The 22,306-nt window shown below is 32.9% G+C and overlaps 1 protein-coding gene and 1 long non-coding RNA gene across 34 annotated transcripts in view; one reads left to right on the plus strand and one right to left on the minus strand.

Annotated features, from left to right (window-relative positions):
- Positions 1-22,306, minus strand: part of LOC122817994 (uncharacterized) — a 271,976-nt gene that overhangs the window by 248,370 nt on the left and 1,300 nt on the right. For 5 of the 13 annotated variants that reach the window (XR_007765481.1, XR_007765475.1, XR_007765482.1 and 2 more), the window contains exon 1: positions 2,416-2,539. The exons of 1 other annotated variant lie outside the window; for it this stretch is intronic. This is a non-coding gene — a long non-coding RNA (uncharacterized LOC122817994). Of the gene's footprint in view, positions 1-2,415; positions 2,540-7,710; positions 7,994-12,746; positions 13,030-18,302; positions 18,586-22,306 lie in introns of those variants that run through there. 7 more of the 13 variants (XR_007765474.1, XR_007765479.1, XR_007765472.1 and 4 more) reach the window with 4 other exon arrangements.
- Positions 3,428-22,306, plus strand: part of LOC108026765 (glutamyl aminopeptidase) — a 502,322-nt gene continuing 483,443 nt past the window's right edge. For 10 of the 21 annotated variants that reach the window (XM_050890150.1, XM_050890134.1, XM_050890129.1 and 7 more), the window contains exon 1: positions 3,428-3,473. The gene's annotated coding sequence lies outside the window, so the exon portion shown is untranslated. Of the gene's footprint in view, positions 3,474-8,722; positions 8,769-13,668; positions 13,804-19,222; positions 19,358-22,306 lie in introns of those variants that run through there. The other 11 variants (XM_050890130.1, XM_050890138.1, XM_050890142.1 and 8 more) reach the window with 9 other exon arrangements.

Consider the following 22,306-nt stretch of genomic DNA (forward strand, 5'->3'; position numbering starts at 1 on the left):
GGCATGTTCCATTCGGAGGCATCACTACTGCTACCAAACAGCCTGCTCTGCTAAAATTGATGTGATCACTGCTGCTGCCTCACTATGATGAGAATTGATTGAGAATTCTTTAAAAAAGCCTGGGTGTAAGAAATGACTTTGACGGCGAGGTTGCAAAAGCCTTCCCCTTGGCGGTTTTTGATTGAGATACGTTGACGACTTTCTACAAACTGTAATAGTTGAGTGACCGCTTTGCAAAAATTTAAGCTGGCTCTGCGATTCGATGATGAGCGTTAAATGTTCAGGCTTTACTGGCAGAATAAAAGACTTCATTCTAGGATCATGTGGGTTCTGCAAGACAAATGGTAGCTGAGAGGAGCGGATTTATAAAGCAGACTCAAGACAGCCTATTAAATATCTCAAGAGCTTTTAGACAGCTCAATGAGGGGTTTAGTTCCGAGTGTGCTCAATTTAAGAAAAGGAAATTCCTAACCGAGTCGCCCGAACGCAAAAAAGCCAGCTTAATGGCAGCTAATACGATCATGGAATCCCCCCAAATCCGAACTTGGTAGCAGTAGTTTCTGTTGACACAGGGGTAATGGATCAACTGTGTCTTTGGATACACATCGTCATGGAAGTCATGCTGAAATTAAATTTTCAGTACTGGCGACCATACCTTAATGTACAGTAGGTACCGTTCGTGGCTCTCAGCTAAGTGAGGTTCAGTCTTCTGCTGGGGGGCGTAAGACAATTTCAGTTAACATCTGAAAATGACTGGAATTTATTCCTACCCGAGGAAATTGCAATTGAACAATTCCGATTTTCATATGCTCCAGGTTAATGTCTTTTAAAATATTTGCTCCGCCTGGTGTGACTTATGTATTTATTGCTAAAAGCTTTTGCCTTAATTATGATTTGATTATAAAAAAATAAATAACAGGTCTTCAACTGTGTCAAAGAACTATAAAGTTTATTTTTAAAATGTTAAGGGACTAAGTAAATATGAAGCTACCTAAGCTTTATACTGACTCCTCTACATTCACCTAAGATATTTTTCTTGCAATTCTTACCAATCATTTTTTCATTATATTACATCTTTCTGCAAAAAAATCTGATCTATCCGTTCTTATTAACAGAGACCTTATTATAGTTTTAGTCTATCTGATAATTCTTTCTCTCCTCCAACTAACACGTCCAGGAATTATTACCTTTACTACAAGTTATCTGTATACAAAATTCTTAAAGCTCTTGTGTTTATTTCAGACTCGATTGAAGTCACGGTGTGTAGAATTGACGCTCGTGTTGTACCTAAATACCGATATCATCGAACAATAAAATAAACAATTTGGCTATCCTTCGTTGATACCCTTTCTCCTTTAGTTTCTCCAACTAAAATTAAATGTTTTTGTAAAAGTGGCTATAATAAACTTAACGATACGATTTCTCATTATAAGTGGACAGACTTGTACAATTGTATACACATTGAAAAAGACACTGAACTATTCTATATCTTAACGTGGTAAGGGGTCGCGGCGATCGCACATCAACAGCGCAGAAAAGTTCTGATATCGACTTTTTTGACGAATAATGCTCATTCTGCCCGCATCAATAAAATATTAAAGGCATATTTTATTGAAGCGTGCCAAATGAGAACATTATAGAAAGTGTATTTTATTAGTCTGCTGAAGATCGTTTCCTTCCTTGTTTTCAAAATCAAATATAAAATAGGAACTCCACTCGCTTTAGCTGTAATACTGGTATACCCGTATGTATGAGGGTTGGTTTCGGGCTTTCAATAATTTATTTTTAAAAAGTTTTAGTCGATGAAATACTTATTCTTCTTTTTTAATTACAAATGTTTTTATAAGAGTTTTTTTCTAATCAAATTATTGTTGAATAGTTTTGGGCATGAAAGTAGCAATAAAATATTTTTCATACTGAGAGTAATGGGTTGCTCCATTTATCGCTTAATATCTTCCAAACCGTTATTTTTATGTCAAAAAGTGTTATAAATCAAAAGTTGAGTACTTCAATTGTCATTAAAATTACTTAAAATTTAAAAATAAATTGTTCAATTCAATTTTGAAAAAATAGTCAAAAAGAGATTTTAAAATAGAATTTTTTAGCATAACTCTAAGTCTATTTTCCAAATGTGGCAGAACTCAAACACTTTATACACCGATAGGATTCCCAAACCCCCAAACAAAGGGACAAACATTTTCATTTTGGGAAGAAGAAGAAATTCGACATCGGATTTCAACAAATAAGGTATCGCATATTCTCAGTAGGAATAAAACTAGGTTGAAAGCTGGGGGCATTTACCCACACCGTATCTAGGAGCTCCAATTTTCAATTTTACACTTTCACCGCTTTTTCTCCCAAAAAAATTGATATTTCTAAAGTCTTGGTGTGCAATCTTCTTTGTTTTTGTGATACCTTTCGATTCGTTTATCACTCGTTACGATCGGACCATAATAGCAGATTTTCAATCCATCAGCTTTATAAAGTAATGGTCTTCGCAAGCTCTTTTGCGCGCTTCGCCATTACGAGTACTGCCATCCACAGTGATATATGTATATTCTGATCAGGATTAGAAGTCAACCTAGGAATAACCGATATGAACGCTGAGATCACAACAACGTTAAAAGTATTAAAAAAATCGCAGACTTTAACGTCCACAAACGTTAACGAAAATAATTAAACTGAAATGTATTGATCCTATCAATACCTCTAGTTTGACTAAAAAGTTAATCTCGCATCCTCTAACGCCCACAAACCTTCCAAGAGCAATCACGTCGTTAGAGCTAGAGTGTGCAAGAGTGTGTGTAAATAGTTTCTCGGCAAATATAACGGTTTCAAAAAAGCAGTTTGACCAAAAATTGTATTATTCAACAAATGGAATCATTAATACAAATATATTGTATGTATTGCTCTGGCGATGCTAGAAGCAAATGCATTTCTAGAACAATAAAGCGACAAGCATGTCATCCTTACATTTTAACTTAATTTTTAGTATTTTCAAATAAAAGGCTGATTGATGGGTATCTGGTAGTCGCGACAATCGACTATAGCGTGTTCTATTGTATTGGTTCAAGAAATTTTTATTTAACAGTTCATTTTATATAGCATTCGTTTCTAAATTATTAAACTAGTGTTAGCAACATGTTCATTAAATGAAAATATCAATTGTAGAAAATGACTTGATTTTACAGAGGCGCATTTAGGACGTTCAATAATAATTATATTAAAAAGCTAAAAAAAAAAATGTTATATCTAGTACCACAAATAAAAGCAGTAAGCAGCATAATACTATTTGTTAAGGCCAGCTTTTTATAGCGAAGAATTAAAAAAAAACAAAATGACTCCTACAAGTTTTTACGCCCTAAGCTTGGGCCCTATTAGCGAATCACTTAAAACTGTATTACTATAAAGAATATGCTGTTAGTACTTTTCAAGCTTTCTATAAGTTCAGTATATTGTGCATCTTTTAAAAGGTAAATATAACGCCAATAGACTACAGATAAAACAATTAGAAGATTGCTCAGAACACATTATTTTATTAAAAAAATAGGATTCTTAAAGAAATTGTTCATTTATAGCGTACTTTTGAAACAATAACAAAATAAAGTTATTATTAATGATCAATATAAATTAATTAAAAGTTTTTAACAGTGTGGGCACCATTTGAGTCTGCGTTTAAAAGAAAAAACATGAGAAATTTCCGATTCTGATAAAATTTAATTCGAAATTCAGAACTTATTAAAAGATGTTATTTCCAAGCTTAGAAAGTTTTATGTTAAAAAACACCAAAGATAAAATTTGTTAAAAAAAATTCTACTAATTTTTCGATTGTTTCTAAGGCAGCTGTATGATATAGTCGTCCGATCTTAATAAAATTTAATTCAAAATTTAGAACTAATTAAAAAATGTTTTTTTCAACCTTAGAAGGTTATATGTTAAAAAAGAGCTAAGATATAACTTTTTTTTTCAATTTTTATACTACCTGCAATAAAAAGAAGAATTTCGGGAAAGTTTCAGCCCGATAGCTTTAAAACTGAGAGACTAGTTTGCGTAGGTATAGAACTTTAAGTTGCAATAAAACAACGATGGATTATTCGATTGACATGAATTTTTTTTATACGAAAGATAATCGTGTGGCATTACATTTTATATATGATTTCTGGCATATGACCGCCACAGCTGGCTCGGATGTATTCCAATCTGGACGTCCAATTTTCGATGACTTTTCCCAACATTTGCGGCCGTATATCGGCAATAACAAGGCGAATGTTGTCTTCCAAATGGTCAAGCGTTTGTGGCTAATCCGCATAGACCAATGACTTTACATAGCCCCACAGAAAGTAATCTAGCGGTGCTCAGGTCCAAAACGTGAAATTAGGCGGTCACCAAACGTGTCTTTCAATAAATCGGACTACATCCGAGCCAGCCGTGGCGGTCATTTGCCAGAAATAATAATTAAAATGTAATGCCACACAATATATAAATATTAATTTAGTTACAAAACAAAATTTATATTAAAATCCATTTTCTTATAATCCAGTTTTTAAATGATACAGATTATATAATTTATACTTAAACATACAAAACAGAAAATATCAAACAAAAATATTGCATTCTCGATGTTTCGGAAAAAATTGATTACGATATTTATATAATTTTTCCAAAAATATCAATATATTGATATTTTGATATATTATCAACAACCCTAATGGATGAGCAAAAGCTCAGTAGTTGGACTTGACTTCAACTCAAGAGGCCAACCTTCAACCCCGGCAACCCAGACCAACCTTCAACAGCCGCTTCGTAACCGGCTTTAAAGGCGCCTACTTCGCACTAGGGCTATTGGATTTTGAAAAAATATCGTATTGATGATATTTGCTACCGACCCTATAAGGTTATTGATCAGGTCAATCTAGCCATGTCCGTCTGTCTGTCTGTCCGTTTGAGCGCTGAGATCTCGGAAACTATAAGGGCTAGAGCAGTAAAACTTGGCATAGAGAGTCTTGGGCTTCCTGCGCAGCACACGCCCACTCTAACGCCCACAATGTGCGATAATGTGTAGCGCCTAAAGTTTTTATGATAGAAACAAAATTTTAACTGAAATGTGTTTGTCTCAGCACAACCTATCGACTGACCTTAAAAAATGTGCGACGCCCACTCTAACGCCCACAAACAGTTAAAACACTTAAATCTGTATTCCGCCCACATAACATCTACTGAAATAGCCGGTAGGTGGCGCACTAAAATATCGCTTTGCTGTTTATATATCTCCATGCCCCGTTTGCTCCATTAAGCTGAGTAACGGGTAGCTGATAGTCGGAAGCACTCGACTATAGGGCTTTAAGGTCAGGATGAATTCATTATGGGACCTCAGATACAATCAAAACCTGTGTATGACGAAAGAATGAAAAACAAGAAAGGAAGTTAACTTCGGCAAGTCGAAGTTTGTATACCCTTTCAATTATAAGAAATAATCAACTTTTGTAACACTATGTGCAATTTTATTGGATTGTTGCTGACTTTAGAGATTTAAAAAAAATTATTTCTTTATTTTTTTTAGACAATTTATTTGACATCTATATGTTAGAGTATTCCCATTTTTACTAAATGGAATTCGAAACTCTTAAAAATATAAATAATTATATTCACAATATTATAAGATAATATGTCAAAAAGCTTAAACTAATTCGAAATTCATAACTATTGAAAAATGGTTATTTACAAGCTTAGAAGCTTGAAGTAAAGGAGACGTTCCGACCCCATAGGGTGTATATATTCTTGATCAGCATCACTAGACTAGTCGATCTAGCCATGTCCGTCTCTCCGCCCGTCTGTCCGTCCGTTAAGTCAGTTTTAATTAGTTCTGAACTTCGAAAGAAATTTGATCAAAATCGGACAACTATATCATATAGCTTCCATAGGAAGGCCCGGAAAACGGGTGGGAAAATAAAATGAAACAAATTAAAGCTTCGTTGTTTTTAAACATATAATATTATAATATTGGGAATATATTTTTTTATAATTTTAAAAATTTTGAATTAAAATTTAAAAAAATCGGATGACTCTAACATATAGCTGTCAAAGAAACGGCCAGGGAAATATTGAAATACCTTTTTTTGATATCACTGAAGCTAGAAACAAGCCTTAAAAATTATACATGGTGTTACTAACGTTGATTATTTCTTTTAACTGCAGGGGTATACAAAGTTGCCGAAGCTAACTTTCTTTCTTGCTTACATTAACATTAACCTGTAAGAAATATTTTAATATATATAAGGAAGATATGTGGAAATCCCCGTAGTAGTGAAGAATAATAACCAGTATATATTTTTATTTCCTAGAGAAGTTAGTATGAGTGCACCTGAATGATGACAAACATGATGATAAACAAATATATATTTAATTATGTAAATGATTAAATATGTTTACAATAGGGGAATGAAACACATTTCCTTGATTGACATATGTCGCCTGTTTGCAAGATTTTCCGCGGTCGTGGGTTCATCGCTTATTAAGAGGCGTGTTAGAGGCATGACATAAGAAATCCCTTTTGTTGAGGTCAGGTAAAAGACAGGTAACAGGCAGCTTTTGCTTGAACCCCTTCATAAAATGGTTATCTCCCATTTTTGGAATGGAGAGAATCTTAATTTACCAGGTAAATTTCTCATTGCTGCTTTAGTTTCTCCAATTAAAATTAAATGTTTTTGTAAAAGTGGCTATAATAAACTTAACGATACGATTTCTCATTATAAGTGGACAGACTTGTACAATTGTATACACATTGAAAAAGACACTGAACTATTCTATATCTTAACGTGGTAAGGGGTCGCGGCGATCGCACATCAACAGCGCAGAAAAGTTCTGATATCGACTTTTTTGACGAATAATGCTCATTCTGCCCGCATCAATAAAATATTAAAGGCATATTTTATTGAAGCGTGCCAAATGAGAAAATTATAGAAAGTGTATTTTATTAGTCTGCTGAAGATCGTTTCCTTCCTTGTTTTCAAAATCAAATATAAAATGGGAACTCCACTCGCTTTGTATGAGGGTTGGTTTCGGCTTTCAATAATTTATTTTTAAAAAGTTTTAGTCGATGAAATACTTATTCTTCTTTTTTAATTACAAATGTTTTTATAAGAGTTTTTTTCTAATCAAATTATTGTTGAATAGTTTTGGGCATGAAAGTAGCAATAAAATATTTTTCATACTGAGAGTAATGGGTTGCTCCATTTATCGCTTAATATCTTCCAAACCGTTATATTTATGTCAAAAAGTGTTATAAATCAAAAGTTGAGTACTTAAATTGTCATTAAAATGACTTAAAATTTAAAAATAAATTGTTCAATTCAATTTTGAAAAAATAGTCAAAAAGAGATTTTAAAATAGAATTTTTTAGCATAACTCTAAGTCTATTTTCCAAATGTGGCAGAACTCAAAATACTTTATACACCGATAGGATTCCCAAACCCCCAAACAAAGGGACAAACATTTTCATTTTGGGAAGAAGAAGAAATTCGACATCGTATTTCAACAAATAAGGTATCGCATATTCTCAGTAAGAATAAAACTAGGTTGAAAGCTGGGGGCATTTACCCACACCGTATCTAGCAGCTCCAATTTGCAATTTTACACTTTCACCGCTTTTTCTCCCAAAAAAATTGATATTTCTAAAGTCTTGGTGTGCAATCTTCTTTGTTTTTGTGATACCTTTCGATTCGTTTATCACTCGTTACGATCGGACCATAATAGCAGATTTTCAATCCATCAGCTTTATAAAGTAATGGTCTTCGCAAGCTCTTTTGCGCGCTTCGCCATTACGAGTACTGCCATCCACAGTGATATATGTATATTCTGATCAGGACTAGAAGTCAACCTAGGAATAGCCGATATGAACGCTGAGATCACAACAACGTTAAAAGTATTAAAAAAATCGCAGACTTTAACGTCCACAAACGTTAACGAAAATAATTAAACTGAAATGTATTGATCCTATCAATACCTCTAGTTTGACTAAAAAGTTAATCTCGCATCCTCTAACGCCCACAAACCTTCCAAGAGCAATCACGTCGTTAGAGCTAGAGTGTGCAAGAGTGTGTGTAAATAGTTTCTCGGCAAATATAACGGTTTCAAAAAAGCAGTTTGACCAAAAATTGTATTATTCAACAAATGGAATCATTAATACAAATATATTGTATGTATTGCTCTGGCGATGCTAGAAGCAAATGCATTTCTAGAACAATAAAGCGACAAGCATGTCATCCTTACATTTTAACTTAATTTTTAGTATTTTCAAATAAAAGGCTGATTGATGGGTATCTGGTAGTCGCGACAATCGACTATAGCGTGTTCTATTGTATTGGTTCAAGAAATTTTTATTTAACAGTTCACTTTATATAACATTCGTTTCTAAATTATTAAACTAGTGTTAGCAACATGTTCATTAAATGAAAATATCAGTTGTAGAAAATGACTTGATTTTACAGAGGCGCATTTAGGACGTTCAATAATAATTATAATAAAAGGCTAAAAAAAAAATTGTTATATCTAGTACCACAAATAAAAGCAGTAAGCAGCATAATACTATTTGTTAAGGCCAGCTTTTTATAGCGAAGAATTAAAAAAAAACAAAATGACTCCTACAAGTTTTTACGCCCTAAGCTTGGGCCCTATTAGCGAATCACTTAAAACTGTATTACTATAAAGAATATGCTGTTAGTACTTTTCAAGCTTTCTATAAGTTCAGTATATTGTGCATCTTTTAAAAGGTAAATATAACGCCAATAGACTACAGATAAAACAATTAGAAGATTGCTCAGAACACATTATTTTATTAAAAAAATAGGATTCTTAAAGAAATTGTTCATTTATAGCGTACTTTTGAAACAATAACAAAATAAAGTTATTATTAATGATCAATATAAATTAACTCACTTTAAAAGTTTTTAACAGTGTGGGCACCATTTGAGTCTGCGTTTAAAAGAAAAAACATGAGAAATTTCCGATTCTGATAAAATTTAATTCGAAATTCAGAACTTATTAAAAGATGTTATTTCCAAGCTTAGAAAGTTTTATGTTAAAAAACACCAAAGATAAAATTTGTTAAAAAAAATTCTACTAATTTTTCGATTGTTTCTAAGGCAGCTGTATGATATAGTCGTCCGATCTTAATAAAATTTAATTCAAAATTTAGAACTAATTAAAAAATGTTTTTTTCAACCTTAGAAGGTTATATGTTAAAAAAGAGCTAAGATATAACTTTTTTTTTCAATTTTTATACTACCTGCAATAAAAAGAAGAATTTTGGGAAAGTTTCAGCCCGATAGCTTTAAAACTGAGAGACTAGTTTGCGTAGGTATAGAACTTTAAGTTGCAATAAAACAACGATGGATTATTCGATTGACATGAATTTTTTTTATACGAAAGATAATCGTGTGGCATTACATTTTATATATGATTTCTGGCATATGACCGCCACGGCTGGCTCGGATGTATTCCAATCTGGACGTCCAATTTTCGATGACTTTTCCCAACATTTGCGGCCGTATATCGGCAATAACAAGGCGAATGTTGTCTTCCAAATGGTCAAGCGTTTGTGGCTAATCCGCATAGACCAATGACTTTACATAGCCCCACAGAAAGTAATCTAGCGGTGCTCAGGTCCAAAACGTGAAATTAGGCGGTCACCAAACGTGTCTTTCAATAAATCGGACTACATCCGAGCCAGCCGTGGCGGTCATTTGCCAGAAATAATAATTAAAATGTAATGCCACACAATATATAAATATTAATTTAGTTACAAAACAAAATTTATATTAAAATCCATTTTCTTATAATCCAGTTTTTAAATGATACAGATTATATAATTTATACTTAAACATACAAAACAGAAAATATCAAACAAAAATATCGCATTCTCGATGTTTCGGAAAAAATTGATTACGATATTTATATCATTTTTGCAAAAATATCGATATATTGATATTTTGATATATTATCAACAACCCTAATGGATGAGCAAAAGCTCAGTAGTTGGACTTGACTTCAACTCGAGAGGCCAACCTTCAACCCCGGCAACCCGGACCAACCTTCAACAGCCGCTTCGTAACCGACTTTAAAGGCTAACCGACTACTTCGCACTAGGGCTGTTGGATTTTGAAAAAATATCGTATTGATGATATTTGCTTCCGACCCTATAAGGTTATTGATCAGGTCAATCTAGCCATGTCCGTCTGTCTGTCTGTCCGTTTGAGCGCTGAGATCTCGGAACCTATAAGGGCTAGAGCAGTAAAACTTGGCATACAGATTTTTGGGCTTCCTGCGCAGCACACGCCCACTCTAACGCCCACAATGTGCGATAATGTGTAGCGCCTAAAGTTTTTATGATAGAAACAAAATTTTAACTGAAATGTGTTTGTCTCAGCACAACCTATCGACTGACCTTAAAAAATGTGCGACGCCCACTCTAACGCTCACAAACAGTTAAAACACTTAAATCTGTCTTCCGCCCACATAACATCTACTGAAATAGCCGGTAGGTGGCGCACTAAAATATCGCTTTGCTGTTTATATATCTCCATGCCCCGTTTGCTCCATTAAGCTGAGTAACGGGTAGCTGATAGTCGGAAGCACTCGACTATAGAGCTTTTAAGGTGTAAGGTCAGGATGAATTCATTATGGGACCTCAGATACAATCAAAACCTGTGTATGACGAAAGAATGAAAAACAAGAAAGGAAGTTAACTTCGGCAAGTCGAAGTTTGTATACCCTTTCAATTATAAGAAATAATCAACTTTTGTAACACTATGTGCAATTTTATTGGATTGTTGCTGACTTTAGAGATTTAAAAAAAATTATTTCTTTATTTTTTTTAGACAATTTATTTGACATCTATATGTTAGAGTATTCCCATTTTTACTAAATGGAATTCGAAACTCTTAAAAATATAAATAATTATATTCACAATATTATAAGATAATATGTCAAAAAGCTTAAACTAATTCGAAATTCATAACTATTGAAAAATGGTTATTTACAAGCTTAGAAGCTTGAAGTAAAGGAGACGTTCCGACCCCATAGGGTGTATATATCCTTGATCAGCATCACTAGACTAGTCGATCTAGCCATGTCCGTCTCTCCGCCCGTCTGTCCGTCCGTTAAGTCAGTTTTAATTAGTTCTGAACTTCGAAAGAAATTTGATCAAAATCGGACAACTATATCATATAGCTTCCATAGGAAGGCCCGGAAAACGGGTGGGAAAATAAAATGAAACAAATTAAAGCTTCGTTGTTTTTTGACATATAATATTATAGTATTGGGAATATATTTTTTTATAATTTTAAAAATTTTGAATTAAAATTTAAAAAAATCGGATGACTCTAACATATAGCTGTCAAAGAAACGGCCAGGGAAATATTGAAATACCTTTTTTTAATATCACTGAAGCTAGAAACAAGCCTTAAAAATTATACATGGTGTTACTAACGTTGATTATTTCTTTTAACTGCAGGGGTATACAAAGTTGCCGAAGCTAACTTTCTTTCTTGCTTACATTAACATTAACCTGTAAGAAATATTTTAATATATATAAGGAAGATATGCGGAAATCCCCGTAGTAGTGAAGAATAATAACCAGTATATATTTTTATTTCCTAGAGAAGTTAGTATGAGTGCACCTGAATGATGACAAACATGATGATAAACAAATATATATTTAATTATGTAAATGATTAAATATGTTTACAATAGGGGAATGAAACACATTTCCTTGATTGACATATGTCGCCTGTTTGCAAGATTTTCCGCGGTCGTGGGTTCATCGCTTATTAAGAGGCATGTTAGAGGCATGACATAAGAAATCCCTTTTGTTGAGGTCAAGTAAAAGACAGGTAACAGGCAGCTTTTGCTTGAACCCCTTCATAAAATGGTTATCTCCCATTTGTGGAATGGAGAGAATCTTAATTTACCAGGTAAATTTCTCATTGCTGCTTTAGATTCTCCAATTAAAATTAAATGTTATTGTAAAAGTGGCTATAATAAACTTAACTCGCTTTAGCTGTAATACTCGTATACCCGTATGTATGAGGGTTGGTTTCGGGCTTTTAGTAAGTTATTTTTAAAAAGTTTTAGTCGATGAAATACTTATTCTTCTTTTTTAATTACAAATGTTTTAATAAGAGTTTTTTTCTAATTAAATTATTGTTGAATAGTTTTGAGCATGAAAGTAGCAATAAAATATTTTTCATACTGAGAGTAATGGGTTGCTCCATTTATCGCTTAATATCTTCCAAACCGTTATTTTTATGTCAAAAAGTGTTATAAATCAAAAGTTGAGTACTTAAATTGTCATTAAAATGACTTAAAATTTAAAAATAAATTGTTCAATTCAATTTTGAAAAAATAGTCAAAAAGAGATTTTAAAATAGAATTTTTTAGCATAACTCTAAGTCTATTTTCCAAATGTGGCAGAACTCAAAATACTTTATACACCGATAGGATTCCCAAACCCCCAAACAAAGGGACAAACATTTTCATTTTGGGAAGAAGAAGAAATTCGACATCGTATTTCAACAAATAAGGTATCGCATATTCTCAGTAAGAATAAAACTAGGTTGAAAGCTGGGGGCATTTACCCACACCGTATCTAGCAGCTCCAATTTGCAATTTTACACTTTCACCGCTTTTTCTCCCAAAAAAATTGATATTTCTAAAGTCTTGGTGTGCAATCTTCTTTGTTTTTGTGATACCTTTCGATTCGTTTATCACTCGTTACGATCGGACCATAATAGCAGATTTTCAATCCATCAGCTTTATAAAGTAATGGTCTTCGCAAGCTCTTTTGCGCGCTTCGCCATTACGAGTACTGCCATCCACAGTGATATATGTATATTCTGATCAGGACTAGAAGTCAACCTAGGAATAGCCGATATGAACGCTGAGATCACAACAACGTTAAAAGTATTAAAAAAATCGCAGACTTTAACGTCCACAAACGTTAACGAAAATAATTAAACTGAAATGTATTGATCCTATCAATACCTCTAGTTTGACTAAAAAGTTAATCTCGCATCCTCTAACGCCCACAAACCTTCCAAGAGCAATCACGTCGTTAGAGCTAGAGTGTGCAAGAGTGTGTGTAAATAGTTTCTCGGCAAATATAACGGTTTCAAAAAAGCAGTTTGACCAAAAATTGTATTATTCAACAAATGGAATCATTAATACAAATATATTGTGAGTATTGCTCTGGCAATGCTAGAAGCAAATGCATTTCTAGAACAATAAAGCGACAAGCATGTCATCCTTATATTTTAACTTAATTTTTAGTATTTTCAAATAAAAGGCTGATTGATGGGTATCTGGTAGTCGCGACAATCGACTATAGCGTGTTCTATTGTATTGGTTCAAGAAATTTTTATTTAACAGTTCATTTTATATAGCATTCGTTTCTAAATTATTAAACTAGTGTTAGCAACATGTTCATTAAATGAAAATATCAATTGTAGAAAATGACTTGATTTTACTGGGGCGCATTTAGGACGTTCAATAATAATTATATTAAAAAGCTAAAAAAAAAATTGTTATATCTAGTACCACAAATAAAAGCAGTAAGCAGCATAATACTATTTGTTAAGGCCAGCTTTTTATAGCGAAGAATTAAAAAAAACGAAATGACTCCTACAAGTTTTTACGCCCTAAGCTTGGGCCCTATTAGCGAATCACTTAAAACTGTATTACTATAAAGAATATGCTGTTAGTACTTTTCAAGCTTTCTATAAGTTCAGTATATTGTGCATCTTTTAAAAGGTAAATATAACGCCAATAGACTACAGATAAGAACAATTATAAGATTGCTCAATACACATTATTTTATTAAAAAAAATAGGACTCTTAAAGAAATTGTTCATTTATAGCGTACTTTTGAAACAATAACAAAATAAAGTTATTATTAATGATCAATATAAATTAACTCACTTTAAAAGTTTTTAACAGTGTGGGCACCATTTGAGTCTGCGTTTAAAAGAAAAAACATGAAAAATTTCCGATTCTGATAAAATTTAATTCGAAATTCAGAACTTATTAAAAGATGTCATTTCCAAGCTTAGAAAGTTTTATGTTAAAAAACACCAAAGATAAAATTTGTTAAAAATTTTCTACTAATTTTTCGATTGTTTCTAAGGCAGCTGTATGATATAGTCGTCCGATCTTAATAAAATTTAATTTTAAATTCAAAACCATTTAAAAAATGTTTTTTCCAAGCGTAGAAGGTTATATGTTAAAAAACACCGAAGATATAGTTTTTTCATATTATTTTACCACTAAATTTCTGATCGCAGCTATATGATATAGCCGACCAATTTAAAAAAAATTTAATTCGAAATTTAGAACTAATTAAAAAATGTTTTTTTCAACCTTAGAAAGTTATATGTTAAAAAAGAGCTAAGATATAACTTTTTTTTTCAATTTTTATACTACCTGCAATAAAAAGAAGAATTTCGGGAAAGTTTCAGCCCGATAGCTTTAAAACTGAGAGACTAGTTTGCGTAGAAACAGACTAACAGACGGACGTATAGACGGACATGGCTAGATTAACTAGTTTAGAGACGCTACTTTATGGGGTGGGAAACGTTTCCATCACTGCGTTGCAAACTTCTGAATGAAATCATGATGCCCTCTGCAAGGGTATACCAATATCGGAAAATATCAGGATAAATTTTTTATGGGACCCCGGATACAATCAAAACCTGTACAAGACGAAAAAATGCGAAAAAAATGTTTGTGATGTTACATCACACTTGTTTTAGAAAACGATGCAACCATGTTGTTGTAAAACCTTTAAATATGAATCGAAATTATTTATCAGCACAATCAAAGTACATGTACCATCATTAATACATCGTTTATATTGGGTGTTTTTTTAGAGATATAGAACTTTAAGTTGCAATAAAACAACGATGGATTATTCAATTGACATGAATTTTTTTATACGAAAGATAATCGTGTGGCATTACATTTTATATATGATTTCTGGCATATGACCGCCACGGCTGGCTCGGATGTATTCCAACCTGGACGTCCAATTTTCGATGACTTTTCCCAACATTTGCGGCCGTATATCGGCAATAACAAGGCGAATGTTGTCTTCCAAATGGTCAAGCGTTTGTGGCTAATCCGCATAGACCAATGACTTTACATAGCCCCACAGAAAGTAATCTAGCGGTGCTCAGGTCCAAAACGTGAAATTAGGCGGTCACCAAACGTGTCTTTCAATAAATCGGACTACTTCCGAGCCAGCCGTGGCGGTCATTTGCCAGAAATCATATATAAAATGTAATGCCACACAATATATAAATATTAATTTAGTTACAAAACAAAATTTATATTAAAATCCATTTTCTTATAATCCAGTTTTTAAATGATACAGATTATATAATTTATACTTAAACATACAAAACAGAAAATATCAAACAAAAATATCGCATTCTCGATGTTTCGGAAAAAATTGATTACGATATTTATATCATTTTTGCAAAAATATCGATATATTGATATTTTGATATATTATCAACAACCCTAATGGATGAGCAAAAGCTCAGTAGTTGGACTTGACTTCAACTCGAGAGGCCAACCTTCAACCCCGGCAACCCGGACCAACCTTCAACAGCCGCTTCGTAACCGACTTTAAAGGCTAACCGACTACTTCGCACTAGGGCTGTTGGATTTTGAAAAAATATCGTATTGATGATATTTGCTTCCGACCCTATAAGGTTATTGATCAGGTCAATCTAGCCATGTCCGTCTGTCTGTCTGTCCGTTTGAGCGCTGAGATCTCGGAACCTATAAGGGCTAGAGCAGTAAAACTTGGCATACAGATTTTTGGGCTTCCTGCGCAGCACACGCCCACTCTAACGCCCACAATGTGCGATAATGTGTAGCGCCTAAAGTTTTTATGATAGAAACAAAATTTTAACTGAAATGTGTTTGTCTCAGCACAACCTATCGACTGACCTTAAAAAATGTGCGACGCCCACTCTAACGCTCACAAACAGTTAAAACACTTAAATCTGTCTTCCGCCCACATAACATCTACTGAAATAGCCGGTAGGTGGCGCACTAAAATATCGCTTTGCTGTTTATATATCTCCATGCCCCGTTTGCTCCATTAAGCTGAGTAACGGGTAGCTGATAGTCGGAAGCACTCGACTATAGGGCTTTAAGGTCAGGATGAATTCATTATGGGACCTCAGATACAATCAAAACCTGTGTATGACGAAAGAATGAAAAACAAGAAAGGAAGTTAACTTCGGCAAGTCGAAGTTTGTATACCCTTTCAATTATAAGAAATAATCAACTTTTGTAACACTATGTGCAATTTTATTGGATTGTTGCTGACTTTAGAGATTTAAAAAAAATTATTTCTTTATTTTTTTTAGACAATTTATTTGACATCTATATGTTAGAGTATTCCCATTTTTACTAAATGGAATTCGAAACTCTTAAAAATATAAATAATTATATTCACAATATTATAAGATAATATGTCAAAAAGCTTAAACTAATTCGAAATTCATAACTATTGAAAAATGGTTATTTACAAGCTTAGAAGCTTGAAGTAAAGGAGACGTTCCGACCCCATAGGGTGTATATATCCTTGATCAGCATCACTAGACTAGTCGATCTAGCCATGTCCGTCTCTCCGCCCGTCTGTCCGTCCGTTAAGTCAGTTTTAATTAGTTCTGAACTTCGAAAGAAATTTGATCAAAATCGGACAACTATATCATATAGCTTCCATAGGAAGGCCCGGAAAACGGGTGGGAAAATAAAATGAAACAAATTAAAGCTTCGTTGTTTTTTGACATATAATATTATAATATTGGGAATATATTTTTTTATAATTTTAAAAATTTTGAATTAAAATTTAAAAAAATCGGATGACTCTAACATATAGCTGTCAAAGAAACGGCCAGGGAAATATTGAAATACCTTTTTTTAATATCACTGAAGCTAGAAACAAGCCTTAAAAATTATACATGGTGTTACTAACGTTGATTATTTCTTTTAACTGCAGGGGTATACAAAGTTGCCGAAGCTAACTTTCTTTCTTGCTTACATTAACATTAACCTGTAAGAAATATTTTAATATATATAAGGAAGATATGCGGAAATCCCCGTAGTAGTGAAGAATAATAACCAGTATATATTTTTATTTCCTAGAGAAGTTAGTATGAGTGCACCTGAATGATGACAAACATGATGATAAACAAATATATATTTAATTATGTAAATGATTAAATATGTTTACAATAGGGGAATGAAACACATTTCCTTGATTGACATATGTCGCCTGTTTGCAAGATTTTCCGCGGTCGTGGGTTCATCGCTTATTAAGAGGCGTGTTAGAGGCATGACATAAGAAATCCCTTTTGTTGAGGTCAGGTAAAAGACAGGTAACAGGCAGCTTTTGCTTGAACCCCTTCATAAAATGGTTATCTCCCATTTGTGGAATGGAGAGAATCTTAATTTACCAGGTAAATTTCTCATTGCTGCTTTAGTTTCTCCAATTAAAATTAAATGTTATTGTAAAAGTGGCTATAATAAACTTAACTCGCTTTAGCTGTAATACTCGTATACCCGTATGTATGAGGGTTGGTTTCGGGCTTTTAGTAAGTTATTTTTAAAAAGTTTTAGTCGATGAAATACTTATTCTTCTTTTTTAATTACAAATGTTTTAATAAGAGTTTTTTTCTAATTAAATTATTGTTGAATAGTTTTGAGCATGAAAGTAGCAATAAAATATTTTTCATACTGAGAGTAATGGGTTGCTCCATTTATCGCTTAATATCTTCCAAACCGTTATTTTTATGTCAAAAAGTGTTATAAATCAAAAGTTGAGTACTTAAATTGTCATTAAAATGACTTAAAATTTAAAAATAAATTGTTCAATTCAATTTTGAAAAAATAGTCAAAAAGAGATTTTAAAATAGAATTTTTTAGCATAACTCTAAGTCTATTTTCCAAATGTGGCAGAACTCAAAATACTTTATACACCGATAGGATTCCCAAACCCCCAAACAAAGGGACAAACATTTTCATTTTGGGAAGAAGAAGAAATTCGACATCGTATTTCAACAAATAAGGTATCGCATATTCTCAGTAAGAATAAAACTAGGTTGAAAGCTGGGGGCATTTACCCACACCGTATCTAGCAGCTCCAATTTGCAATTTTACACTTTCACCGCTTTTTCTCCCAAAAAAATTGATATTTCTAAAGTCTTGGTGTGCAATCTTCTTTGTTTTTGTGATACCTTTCGATTCGTTTATCACTCGTTACGATCGGACCATAATAGCAGATTTTCAATCCATCAGCTTTATAAAGTAATGGTCTTCGCAAGCTCTTTTGCGCGCTTCGCCATTACGAGTACTGCCATCCACAGTGATATATGTATATTCTGATCAGGACTAGAAGTCAACCTAGGAATAGCCGATATGAACGCTGAGATCACAACAACGTTAAAAGTATTAAAAAAATCGCAGACTTTAACGTCCACAAACGTTAACGAAAATAATTAAACTGAAATGTATTGATCCTATCAATACCTCTAGTTTGACTAAAAAGTTAATCTCGCATCCTCTAACGCCCACAAACCTTCCAAGAGCAATCACGTCGTTAGAGCTAGAGTGTGCAAGAGTGTGTGTAAATAGTTTCTCGGCAAATATAACGGTTTCAAAAAAGCAGTTTGACCAAAAATTGTATTATTCAACAAATGGAATCATTAATACAAATATATTGTATGTATTGCTCTGGCGATGCTAGAAGCAAATGCATTTCTAGAACAATAAAGCGACAAGCATGTCATCCTTATATTTTAACTTAATTTTTAGTATTTTCAAATAAAAGGCTGATTGATGGGTATCTGGTAGTCGCGACAATCGACTATAGCGTGTTCTATTGTATTGGTTCAAGAAATTTTTATTTAACAGTTCATTTTATATAGCATTCGTTTCTAAATTATTAAACTAGTGTTAGCAACATGTTCATTAAATGAAAATATCAATTGTAGAAAATGACTTGATTTTACTGGGGCGCATTTAGGACGTTCAATAATAATTATAATAAAAGGCTAAAAAAAATTGTTATATCTAGTACCACAAATAAAAGCAGTAAGCAGCATAATACTATTTGTTAAGGCCAGCTTTTTATAGCGAAGAATTAAAAAAAACGAAATGACTCCTACAAGTTTTTACGCCCTAAGCTTGGGCCCTATTAGCGAATCACTTAAAACTGTATTACTATAAAGAATATGCTGTTAGTACTTTTCAAGCTTTCTATAAGTTCAGTATATTGTGCATCTTTTAAAAGGTAAATATAACGCCAATAGACTACAGATAAGAACAATTAGAAGATTGCTCAATACACATTATTTTATTAAAAAAATAGGACTCTGAAGAAACTTTTGAAACAATAACAAAATAAAGTTATTATTAATGATCAATATAAATTAACTCACTTTAAAAGTTTTTAACAGTGTGGGCACCATTTGAGTCTGCGTTTAAAAGAAAAAACATGAGAAATTTCCGATTCTGATAAAATTTAATTCGAAATTCAGAACTTATTAAAAGATGTTATTTCCAAGCTTAGAAAGTTTTATGTTAAAAAACACCAAAGATAAAATTTGTTAAAAAAAATTCTACTACTTTTTCGATTGTTTCTAAGGCAGCTGTATGATATAGTCGTCCGATCTTAATAAAATTTAATTCAAAATTTAGAACTAATTAAAAAATGTTTTTTTCAACCTTAGAAGGTTATATGTTAAAAAAGAGCTAAGATATAACTTTTTTTTTCAATTTTTATACTACCTGCAATAAAAAGAAGAATTTTGGGAAAGTTTCAGCCCGATAGCTTTAAAACTGAGAGACTAGTTTGCGTAGGTATAGAACTTTAAGTTGCAATAAAACAACGATGGATTATTCGATTGACATGAATTTTTTTTATACGAAAGAAATCGTGTGGCATTACATTTTATATATGATTTCTGGCATATGACCGCCACAGCTGGCTCGGATGTATTCCAATCTGGACGTCCAATTTTCGATGACTTTTCCCAACATTTGCGGCCGTATATCGGCAATAACAAGGCGAATGTTGTCTTCCAAATGGTCAAGCGTTTGTGGCTAATCCGCATAGACCAATGACTTTACATAGCCCCACAGAAAGTAATCTAGCGGTGCTCAGGTCCAAAACGTGAAATTAGGCGGTCACCAAACGTGTCTTTCAATAAATCGGACTACTTCCGAGCCAGCCGTGGCGGTCATTTGCCAGAAATCATATATAAAATGTAATGCCACACAATATATAAATATTAATTTAGTTACAAAACAAAATTTATATTAAAATCCATTTTCTTATAATCCAGTTTTTAAATGATACAGATTATATAATTTATACTTAAACATACAAAACAGAAAATATCAAACAAAAATATCGCATTCTCGATGTTTCGGAAAAAATTGATTACGATATTTATATCATTTTTGCAAAAATATCGATATATTGATATTTTGATATATTATCAACAACCCTAATGGATGAGCAAAAGCTCAGTAGTTGGACTTGACTTCAACTCAAGAGGCCAACCTTCAACCCCGGCAACCCGGACCAACCTTCAACAGCCGCTTCGTAACCGGCTTTAAAGGCGCCTACTTCGCACTAGGGCTATTGGATTTTGAAAAAATATCGTATTGATGATATTTGCTTCCGACCTTATAAGGTTATTGATCAGGTCAATCTAGCCATGTCCGTCTGTCTGTCTGTCCGTTTGAGCGCTGAGATCTCGGAACCTATAAGGGCTAGAGCAGTAAAACTTGGCATACAGATTTTTGGGCTTCCTGCGCAGCACACGCCCACTCTAACGCCCACAATGTGCGATAATGTGTAGCGCCTAAAGTTTTTATGATAGAAACAAAATTTTGACTGAAATGTGTTTGTCTCAGCACAACCTATCGACTGACCTTAAAAAATGTGCGACGCCCACTCTAACGCCCACAAACAGTTAAAACACTTAAATCTGTCTTCCGCCCACATAACATCTACTGAAATAGCCGGTAGGTGGCGCACTAAAATATCGCTTTGCTGTTTATATATCTCCATGCCCCGTTTGCTCCATTAAGCTGAGTAACGGGTAGCTGATAGTCGGAAGCACTCGACTATAGAGCTTTTAAGGTGTAAGGTCAGGATGAATTCATTATGGGACCTCAGATACAATCAAAACCTGTGTAAGACGAAAGAATGAAAAACAAGAAAGGAAGTTAACTTCGACAAGTCGAAGTTTGCATACCCTTTCAATTATAAGAAATAATCAACTTTTGTAACACTATGTGCAATTTTTATGGACTGTTGCTGACTTTAGAGATTTAAAAAAAAATTATTTCATTTTTTTTTTAGACAATTTATTTGACATCTATATGTTAGAGTATTCCCATTTTTACTAAATGGAATTCGAAACTCTTAAAAATATAAATAATTATATTCACAATATTATAAGATAATATGTCAAAAAGCTTAAACTAATTCGAAATTCATAACTATTGAAAAATGGTTATTTACAAGCTTAGAAGCTTATATGCAACGCAGTAAAGGAGACGTTCCGACCCCATAGGGTGTATATATTCTTGATCAGCATCACTAGACTAGTCGATCTAGCCATGTCCGTCTCTCCGCCCGTCTGTCCGTCCGTTAAGTCAGTTTTAATTAGTTCTGAACTTCGAAAGAAATTTGATCAAAATCGGACAACTATATCATATAGCTTCCATAGGAAGGCCCGGAAAACGGGTGGGAAAATAAAATGAAACAAATTAAAGCTTCGTTGTTTTTAAACATATAATATTATAATATTGGGAATATATTTTTTTATAATTTTAAAAATTTTGAATTAAAATTTAAAAAAATCGGATGACTCTAACATATAGCTGTCAAAGAAACGGCCAGGGAAATATTGAAATACCTTTTTTTAATATCACTGAAGCTAGAAACAAGCCTTAAAAATTATACATGGTGTTACTAACGTTGATTATTTCTTTTAACTGCAGGGGTATACAAAGTTGCCGAAGCTAACTTTCTTTCTTGCTTACATTAACATTAACCTGTAAGAAATATTTTAATATATATAAGGAAGATATGTGGAAATCCCCGTAGTAGTGAAGAATAATAACCAGTATATATTTTTATTTCCTAGAGAAGTTAGTATAAGTGCACCTGAATGATGACAAACATGATGATAAACAAATATATATTTAATTATGTAAATGATTA

Source organism: Drosophila biarmipes, unplaced genomic scaffold, assembly GCF_025231255.1.
Source record: "Drosophila biarmipes strain raj3 unplaced genomic scaffold, RU_DBia_V1.1 ptg000017l, whole genome shotgun sequence".
In the NCBI taxonomy this organism is placed as follows: domain Eukaryota; kingdom Metazoa; phylum Arthropoda; class Insecta; order Diptera; family Drosophilidae; genus Drosophila; species Drosophila biarmipes.